This window comes from Notothenia coriiceps, unplaced genomic scaffold (assembly GCF_000735185.1).
Source record: "Notothenia coriiceps isolate Sejong01 unplaced genomic scaffold, NC01 NC01_scaffold00010928, whole genome shotgun sequence".
Taxonomy (NCBI): Eukaryota; Metazoa; Chordata; class Actinopteri; order Perciformes; family Nototheniidae; genus Notothenia; species Notothenia coriiceps.
The window spans coordinates 6,844-17,426 of NW_011343629.1; the positions used below are offsets into that span (position 1 = coordinate 6,844).

General features: G+C 40.2%; 1 long non-coding RNA gene across 1 annotated transcript; it reads left to right on the forward strand.

Annotated features, from left to right (window-relative positions):
* Positions 1-3,428: 3,428 nt before the first annotated feature.
* Positions 3,429-3,708, forward strand: LOC104946273 (uncharacterized). The gene is made up of 3 exons (XR_798431.1): positions 3,429-3,461; positions 3,538-3,607; positions 3,677-3,708. It is a non-coding gene; the product is annotated as an uncharacterized lncRNA (long non-coding RNA).
* The last annotated feature ends 6,875 nt before the right edge of the window (positions 3,709-10,583 follow it).

A 10,583-nucleotide genomic window follows, 5' to 3' on the forward strand; every position in this document is an offset into this window, starting at 1 on the left:
CACGTATTTCTTCCTCTTTCTCCTTCTCCTCCTCTCGTCTGCTGGCCGTCTCTCTCCTCTCTCTCCTGCGTGGGGGTGCGTACCCTCTGCGCGCCGTCTGACGACTTCTCTTCTTCTACCGCTCCAGGTCTCTGGAGCCCGCCTTGGTCATTGTGGGAGGCCGGCGGTCCCGGGAACTTTGATGCTTCTCTCAGGGGTGGGTCTTGAGACCTTCAGTTGCGTTCGAGTACAGATACGTCTGGAGGGTCCCGCCTCGGACTTAAGCGCCACTACGGACACTCGGCCCACCGGCTTCTCTGCCTAGCCTGGCCGGCGCGTCACTAGAAACTCCCAGTTCGTCAACGTCAGGGAGCAGAACGACGGACCCTTTGGAATCCCGTATGTGGCCTCCTACTGTAACCTGGTGTAAGTCGATTAATGTATTTCTACGAGCGGACAACATAAAGGAACACTAGCACTAAAATGTTTATGTCCACATCGTTGAATAAGTTAATTTTATAGTTAGATTTTTGTAATTACGTAGTGGAAACGGTAGGTTTTTTAGATCAAGCCTCACAAGGATGTGGCGGTATTTTTAACATTATCAATATTTTTAGTCATATAGATGGTACTAGTCCACCACTTGACACCACCGAACGAAAGACCGACAGCTCTTCGGCAAGGCTACAGACCCACCGATCGGATCACTCCAACGTTAGAGTTTCAACTACGTTACAAAGTAGACTCTTTCAGACAAAGAGCAACCTAAAAATAAACGAAAGTAGGCGCCGCCGCCGGCCTGGCCGTCTCAATCTCCTATTTCAAAGGGATGATAATTGTGCTGTAAAAGTGTTTGGGTGCTCATTGCATTTTCACCTTGAACAAAAAAAATCTCACCTGAATATACAAATAAGAGTTGGTTAGTTGATATATTGTTCACCAAGTTTCTTGACTTGATGATTTCTCATCTCACTGTAATATAGGCCTACCATTTCTATTGTATCACTCATAAACTGTCAATCACCATGTTTTTCTAACCTTTCCTTGCTATTTTTACATGGTTGTTATTAGAAAATAAAAGGAATACCTGTGGTATTTCAAATTGAAAAACATGTGAAGTACTCACTTCTTTTGCAAATCACTTGTAATGATGAACTATTTTGTGCTAGAAATTATGGCTATAACAGGCAGTGGCCTAGTATACAGCCCACATGATCGATCCCGGCCCCTCATCACAGTCAGGAACGATAATGTGGCCCCCAGAGAAAAAAGTTTGGGGACCCCTGACGTAGGTCATCATGTCACAGTCTAAACTGTAATCACAAAAGTACAGAAAGGAGTGGGAATCAAACCCTGAGTTTAAAGGATGGTTGAAGCCATTTATTGGAGATGACACACGGGCATACTGCCTTTATTGTAAGGGATATTTCTACAAAAAATTATTAAAACTATTTCTACTTTCTAATTTTTCTAATAGAGACATTTCTGATCTACTGTCGTCTGGATTTACTCTGGTGGTTTCAACTTTTGATCCTTGAAGGGTGGAACGTTTTTTTTACTCCTCTCTCCTACAGCCGCCATTACATGATATGCAAATGAGGCGATGACTATATGAATCATTACCTACATGGAACAGAAGTCCAACACCAAGAGTCTAAATCAACACTTAGCAAAACGGGGCTAACGGCTACTTTAGCACATAACTGACAAAAGCGATCTTTTCTACGTCATGTTATCTGCACAAATGACATATCACATGAAAGCTGTTATTCCACAGATTCCATTGGTATAAGTCTCATCACTGTACGACCAACACTCACTGAACTATCAGCCAAGAAAGAGCAAGAAAAAAACTTAACTTTACGTAGCCATGATGATAATTATGTCTTACCTTTGCTGTTTTGTGATCAAAAGTTGTGTTCAAGGGCATAACAACGGTTAATCCAATGATTCTGTGTAACTTTAAAATGATTACTGATAATCGATCATTACAATGGTTAGCCGACCGGAGCTCCAGGTTTAGGATGTGCGCACGCATGCGTCTCGTTTTAACTGAATAATGGTTATGTTTACATGGATTTATGAACTGCCCCTAATTATCGCCCCCCCCTTCCAGAGACACACTGTCAATCACACTCATACCTGCTTGGTTTGACATTGAAAAAGGTACATTAAATAATAAATACAAATAAATTACAATAAAATGACTGTTGTTTAATCTTCATATCTTGAAAAATACCGGTATCGATAAGCAGTATCAGTATCGGTGTCGATAAAATCCTAACGATACCCATCGATACCCGTGAGCAAACAGTTACATATCTCCATCTCACGCATGGCACATTCGAGGGGAATATTAGCATTAATTTAGAGTTTTGTTGACTTGAATTGATTGATTGATTGATCGATTTCCACCACATGAACTTCTGTCCAAACTCACTCTTCATCAGCCACTGACAAAACTCTCAGGGAGCTTCTATGTGTTGAATGTGTGTGTTGGGGCAGGCTCCAGGAGGAAGAGGAGCGTCACAGTCTTATTGATGCCATCACCGGCTCACTGACTGATTGCTGGATGAACGTCCCCCTTTATTGATGTGACAGACAATTGGCCCAATGTTCCATGAATAGTTAAAGAGTATGCATTATTTCTTAACCAGGGGGCACTGTATCATTCCCTGGTAGAGCTGATGCTTGCTTTTCAAAACTTTTGTATTCACATTCATGTTGTCATGTCAAGTCTTTACAGTCAGAGTGTCAGGGGCTTCAGCGATCCTCTGTTAAAGTAGTGTCATCTTCTGGAACCGGGACATGGACAGTTTCAAAGCTCTTCAGTCAGACAGGCTGTCACTGAGGAGGAAGACATCCGGACTGATGCTGATCTTCCTTCCGCCCCAGCATGCACGGTGGGATTATATAAGATCGTAGTACATTTCAAACAATACAACAGCACAAATCTACCTGTCTTAAAAATCCTGCTTTCAGAACCTTGTCCTAGGACACATATCCTCATTCAACCAATGGTATATTATACATATAGGAAAAGACTGTACTAGAAACCAACATGGAATAAAGTGTGTTTATGATACTGTGATATAGCAATGAAGAGAACAATATATATAATATGGAAAGATATGTATGTGGCGAGTCGACCCTCTCTCTGAGTTGGTGGTGGTGGAAACTTAGGTGAATTGTGATTCAACGATAGCGATGTTTAAACATAATTTAACCAATTCTCAGAAAGAAAGAGAGTAGAGCATAGAGAGATACATAGAAAGTGTTCATGCAGATGTGACCGGATGTCTTCTCCCTCTGTGCCGCTGCTTGTCACCGTGCCAGCGCACCAATTGTGCGCACCTGCTACTTAAGTGGAGGTGACCAATCTGGTCCCTCCCCTCTCCGCTTCTCCCTTGTGGCTGCAGCCTGGCGTGGCAGCGTACTTTGTTTGGCATGGCAGCTCGCGCATCACACTCTCTACCAGACAGGTAAAGCTCTTGCATTCTGTGATTTATTCATTGGCACAAGCAACACCCGGCTTGACACTACTCTGTCTTAGCGCAGCTGACGTCCGGTGCTTTTGAGGAGGATTTGCTCCGCCGGAGGCTCCCTGGTCGCAGTGTTGCAACTATTGGTGAGTTGCCGTTGTCTGGCGTTTTCTCACCTTCGGCTTGGTTCCTCTGGTGTCTTAATTGTAGTTCAGCGGGATTTGGCCGTGGGATTGGTGAATCCCTCTTCCTTCCTTGTGGTCTCTGTGGCGTTCCCCATTCCTGTAGTGTGTTATATAGGTTTTGTGCATGTAAATGGTCTGTAAAGGCTAAAATCCCTGCTGTATACTTCTGTATCATAGGGGCAAGGACATCTCTAAGCAGTTGACCAATCACAACAGAGCCGGCCAGCTAACCAATCAGAGCAGACTGAGCTCTGGTTTCAGAAAGAGGGTGCAAAGAGATGGTACAGCACAGGCAGTATAAGAAAAATAAAGAGCTTTTTGAACTTTAAAGCATTGAGACATGTCACAGTAGAGACACTAAATGCTTATATGAAGCTGAACATGAGCAGATCTGTCCTCTTTAAAAACAAATTAAAAGTGCACAGAGTGTGTAAACAGGGATATTAACATACTTGTGTATGGAAACATGTCATGTAATAGTTTGTCAGGATAATGTTATAAGCATCACAATCCTAGTCCACAAGAGGATCATTGTACACACATTTTGCACCACCTGGTTACTGTGTAACACCCTGACATGCATTAAATGCAAAACAACTAAAATAAATAACTAAGGACCACTTATTAACACTCCAAAAGTGAGACACTTGGACTTGCACTGCCACAGGCCGTCACCAGCTGGTTGCAGTGTAATCAGACCAGAGGCAGGACTCTGTGCCCACTGTCGGACAGATGGAGGCCTGGGATTAACCCCCCCCCCCCTCCACTAACATCTTGCTCCTGGACCTGCCTGTAGTCTGAAACGAAGTCAGAGCTATAAAATGTATAAAGTGGCTGTTGGCTGTGACAGAGGACAGGACAGCTCCTTGAGCTTCGGTGTGAGTGAAGGACCTCCAAAGTATTTGCCTCTGCTGCTGATTGGTCCTCGCTTTCGCAGCCATCTGCAGATCAATAGGGGCTGCAGTTTTAATGTCGTTCTTCTATTTGCTGATTTAAGAAGTCACTGTAAAGCTTTTTATCCAAAATGTATATTTAAAGGGATAGTCCACTAATTGACAAGGGCAATTGTATACGTATGGGGGGGACTGTGGCTGCAAGGGAGTGCATTCGTCTTTCAACCGGAAGGTTCTATCCCAGCCCAGTGCAGTCAACATGTCGATGTATCCTTGTGCCAGATACCTAACCCCTAGTTACTGCCGATGGCAGGACCAACGGTGTGTGAATGTATGTGAATGTTAGCTTCCATGAGCAAAAATGGCACATTGTTGTCTGTATGAATGAAGTGTGAATGGGGGAATGATGACATTAACTTTTTAAAGCACTTTGCGGGGTCATAAAGTCTGGATAAAGCGCTATATACTTAAGTGCAGTCTATTTACCATTTACCATATCCTTTTTGGCTCTGTGGCAAGGGGGACAAAATAACTCAAGTACAAATACACAGGTCACTGAACTTGCGCTTGAAATTTTCTGCAATACAAACTGGTAGTGAACAGATGAAAACATATGGATGTTAACAGGGTGGTCAAATTATCTAGGTATTTGAAAGTGTTTCTAAAACTTCAACCATTCTATAAGGTCTTTGCTTCTTCCACGTTGACCTTCAGCTGACTGCTACTAGGTATAACAGTCTGTTGCACTCCTACTCTCTAATCATGGTCCACGTACAGTCATATGAAACCCCAGGAAGAAGTCTGTTAACTTTAACAATGTCAGCTGTGGCCAAAAATTCCCATTCGTTTTACATTACTCAATCAGGTAACACTATGGAATATTTGTTGTAATTTTCATTTTAGTATATTTGAATGCATTACATTTTAGATTCATGGTGGCTGAACTTTACCCAGTTAAGAAAAGGTAAAAGTCCTCGAACAAGGGAACAGCGCAGAAAAAGCAAGAGCAACTTAAAGACACTTGTCGATTGCCAGTTATACATTTAGTGCTGGGATATGTCAACACATAATATGAACCACCAATCTTTAGAAGGCTGCAGACTTACTTCGCTATTGCGGCAGTTTCAACCGTTGTGATGCAGTAAAATCTATTTTTCTATTTTTTCGTACAGGTTTGTATCCTTCCAGTTAATTGAATGGTTGAGGTCGAAAGGCCTATGGCGTCATAAATCGATAGAGCCACCCAAAGGTTACAGAGCTGAGTTACATGGGTTATGGTGAATTAAGATCGATCAAAAAAGCAAGGGAAACAATTGACAGACACACCATCAATTCCAATTGTATCTAAAAAAGTCAAATTGCTATGGCTGCGTGACAATAAGGCTTGCCAAAGATTACTAGTCGCAGAAGAAGATAGCCACCCAAAGAATCCATAAAAGATGATTCAATGTTTCGGAGGAAATTTATCTTCGTGTCTTCCTTTATTTTTTCACATGAAAAAGAAAGAGGGAAGAAAATACATCAGAGATAAATGAGGGCAGATGTAGGCCATGAGTGGAGGAGATGCTTAATAAAACCAATGATGTCAGCTGCGTAAGTGCAGATAGTGTGGATAGTAATTACTTTCATTCTCTTCTTTTGTTCGGGAACAAAAATAGAAAAAGACTTTTGTATGCTTTGTTCGTACTGTAATCTAATCATTAAGAGATCCGTTATCGGTCTGGCTTTATAAAATTACAACATTTAGTAAGAGCAGACGTTTTTATGAGCACAGAGCAATATTTTCCCTCTTTATTTCCATAGGAAGCAGATAGCAGTAGCAGAAGGTGTCTCAGGGATCCGCAGACTGTCCTCTGAGACCAGCCTTGTCCCCGTTTTCAAAGTCAATTTGCCCATCCTGAGGCGAGGTTTACCAGAGAGGAGAAACAAACAATACACCTCACCAATGAAGCTCTACGGCAATTCTTCAGGACATTTTCCGAGAGCTTTCCCGCCTGTTTTATCAGCAAACAGCCAACAGGACCATCGTGCCTGACGTCATTATGCCTGGGTCTTCGGCTCGCCAACGGGACGGAGTGCCAGCCTCGTCTCAGGAACCCTTATGGGGATTTAACCATAGCAGGATTCTGATCTGACTTGGACCAGATCCCGGAAAGCAGCACAGTTAATAGCCTTCCTTTCTATTGAATAATGCTTTGAATATGTAATGCAGGGAATACACAGGAGTGTAGTTTAATGTTCCTTTGAGGGTACTTCATTTCCTCTCCTAGAGAACGCTGAAAAAGTGAGCTCATTTTTCAAATTAAGGAGAGAGCTATTTGAAGACACCGTTTGTTTCTAGACAATAATGTATCTCCAAACATCATGACCGCCTCAGTGCTGCACAGCTCACCAGTTCTCTAGAGGGGGGGTTAGAGAAAAACACTCTCCCTTTTAACCTGCAATGGTCACAGGGAAGGTGCAAAAATGCCTGAAGACATGTCCACGCAAGGGTATTGTATTCATGATCAATAAAATATGTTCCTGTATCTCAAGGGTAAAAGGTCCATGAATTCATAGAAGGAAAGAAAAACACTTTTACACTCTGAATGTCTGATGACAGTGTTTAATACATGCAAGTACACAAACACTAATGTTATACTATAGATTGTAAATGTGGCCAGCCTGTTGATGAAACAAATCAACTGTTGAATGGATTGTTATGAACTTCATTGATGTTAGGCAATACATCCAGAAGATGTTGGCGATGCCAAACGATGCAATTTGTGCCACCAGTAGGTCAGAACCAATCTTGAACCAATTCTTGAGGCAAAAAGTAAATGATTAAAGTTCTACATACTGCAGTTATGGATCACCTGGCAGAAGAACGCTGTTTTATACTTATCAGACACATAATGTCTCTAAAACCTTAAGCTTTTAGAAAATAATGTAGACATGATCTTGGATCATTCGGATGCATGAAATATAGAATACGGAAGATAAACAATGTCATTTGTCACAATTGTGTCCTCATGATGTCCTCACGACACACACTCACTGTCACACCGTGAACAGAAGCTGATGGATGAAGAGCTCAGGACAAATGGAATGCCCTACAAGCTGCAAAGATGTGAGATTAACAGGAAGAGCTGTCACTTCATTTTTCATCCATCCAACAACAGTATACTGTACTGGATCAATGCTTATCTCTTGGGAATTCAAATGTAATTTTTTTTACTATAATTAATTTGTAATGTATTTCTGTAGCTGTGATCAAGTGAACTTTTATTTTTTTTATTTTGGATCTATAACAAAAACCTGTAGTACTCTGCAGGATTCACAGTAGCACTGAAACTGAAGCGTTGCATTTAATGAAATGGATATATGTCAACAGATTTCAGATAACTGTATTAGGTTAGTTGAAAGCAATAATATTAGGTTAAAATAAAAAATATTAGGTTAAACTTTATATTAATGCTTTCCGAACTAACCTACGATAAAAAAAATAAACATTGACTTTTATTAAATGTATTATGTCAACAGGTTCCACGTCATTGTAGTAGGTTAGTTAGAAGCAATACTATTAACCTGTTAAGCCCTCAGCCTGTTTTTTAGGCCACAGGCTCGAAAATGACATTCCCAGAACAAATGACGATAACTTAAGTTCTAAAAAGGGGTAAATTAATAATCTTTTTTCTCAAAGCAATGATAAACCTGTGGGTTGGATGCAGAAGAGTCAGAATCAATATTTTATTTATTTTTTTAAAGTAAATTCAGATTGAACAAAAAGAAAAACATTATTTATTGAAAACCACCCTTGAATGATGGGATAGTAGACTAAAAGCTTTAGGAATCTAAAATATAACATATAAGTACCCTGTGTCAAGATTGATGGAAAACAAATGACATTTGACCTTTTTAGAGAGATTTATATAAACATTTTGGGTGGGTTTTCCATATCTCTGGAACCCATCGGTCGATTTTGATGATTGACATCTCTTTTTAACCGTTATAGCCAATAGAATCGAGGGGAAGTTCCTAAAATCCATCTGGCACAACTCACAACTTAAAATGAAAGCGTTTAGTTTATTTAATAAAAAAGCACATATGTCCAATGTGAAAAGTGACAGTAGATATAGATTGGTTGCAATTTTTTTATTTTTAACACCTTGATTTTCAGGGGGGGCGCGGGGCTCCGTTGGCAGGGCGCAGCGCCCCTCCAAGAAAATGATAGGGGAAACACTGCAATAAGCTATTAGTTTGACTCTAATTGACCTGAACGGGTTCCCTATTCTAAAGTTGCCTCCTCTTCACTTTGTAAATACATTATAGCACACAACTGCTGAAATTAACCTCAACAGCACATGAACAAAGTAGGCACACGTTGAAATATCTGTTTTATTATTGAACCACTAAAGAGAGGTTGAGACACGTACCAAAACATGTCAAGTTTCTCCAAGGCTGAGAACACATAATACAGCATGTACTTTTGAATAAAAACAGATTTTTTTTAACAGATTTTATTTATTTGTGATCATACTGTGTGACCTGCTTGTATGTACTTACACAATAGGTGTACTGTTCTCTCTATGTGTTGTGCTGTCTCAGTGTGAACACATAGATTAAACAGCCAGCCAAACTCTTTTGAGAGCCAGGGAATGAGCAGCCATGCTCCTTTATTGACTTATTTGCAGTACATTCAAACGGAGTGAAACTATACAAAAAGAAGTTACAAGGCACTTAATGATCTCATACATGCAAGTGTAACATACACAGATTAACACATAGGACCGCTAAGTGTAAACAAGGTAAATATAGCTAATGCTAGCTGTGCAATAAGCATGTGTACAGGCTAGTATGGATAACGCTAGCATGTATAACCCAGTCTCATGGCATTTCGTGTTCACCAACCCGATTTTTAATCTATTGATTCGTGTTCACCAACACGATTTTCCCCTTTTTTTCGTGTTGCACAGCACGATTTTAAAAGCAATGTATTTCTACTGGTAATGTGTTTCGTGCCTGCAGCACGTCTTTTTCTCCGGTCGGGTCATGGAAGACCGGAAGCTGTGTGGTTCATAAAAACATGTTCTTACCCAATATCAAGCCACAATTATTGCTTTTATTTTAAATCGTATAATTTCGGACTTTTGTTTCCGTCTGTGAGGAAAATAAATGGGGCTCAGAGCCTCAGAACACTGAAATCTGTATTTTTTTAAATCTTTTTTTCTTCTAATTTGTTATTCTTTTCAAAATAACACACTGTTATTTACTCACCAATAACACACAATTATCCTTGCTTTTATTTATTGGTTTAATTCCATAATCTCGGGCTTTTTTGGCGTCCGTCAGGAACTGAATTTCAAAATAAAAATAACCGGAAACAGACGTAGGCATTTCGAGCGATTACCCAAGATCCTCAGCTATGGTTTAAGCTTGCTGATTGGATGATTTTGCCGCAATGCATGCTGGGATTTGGTGTTTATATGATATGAAATCCGGAAAACATTTTAAAAGTAATAAAATAATACTTAATTCCGTAGTGTTTTGTCTTTACTCTTAAAAGTCATCACATAACGGCATTGTAATACACGGTTCGGCTGCATTACATATTACAGATCTGCCGTAGTTCTTTGTTTAATAGAGCCCTGATGAGAAGACCTTTGGAAAAACTGGAAGAAATGCCGCCGAAACTGAATACTTAACGTGGATCAATAAATATATCACCTATCCCCTGTGTGCCTTCAGTCTCAGTCTTCACACAATACGTCTCCTTGCAGTATCAACCTTAATTCGGCTGACTTTTATATTTGATCTAATTCGTAGATAGGTTATATTTACACCATAACGGTGCACAGCTGATATAAAAGGACTTTGATTTTCTTTGAATATAAGAATGTAAATACTGAGTCTGAAATAGTATAGCAATATGCTATAAAATTATGTGAAAACATGTATAAAACTACACATCTTCAGATGTTGTAAATACATAAGTGTCCTACACTAATAATACAAAGTTATTATAGCTGTGTGTACCTTGTGTGCACCGCCTAGTGGTTAAAGCA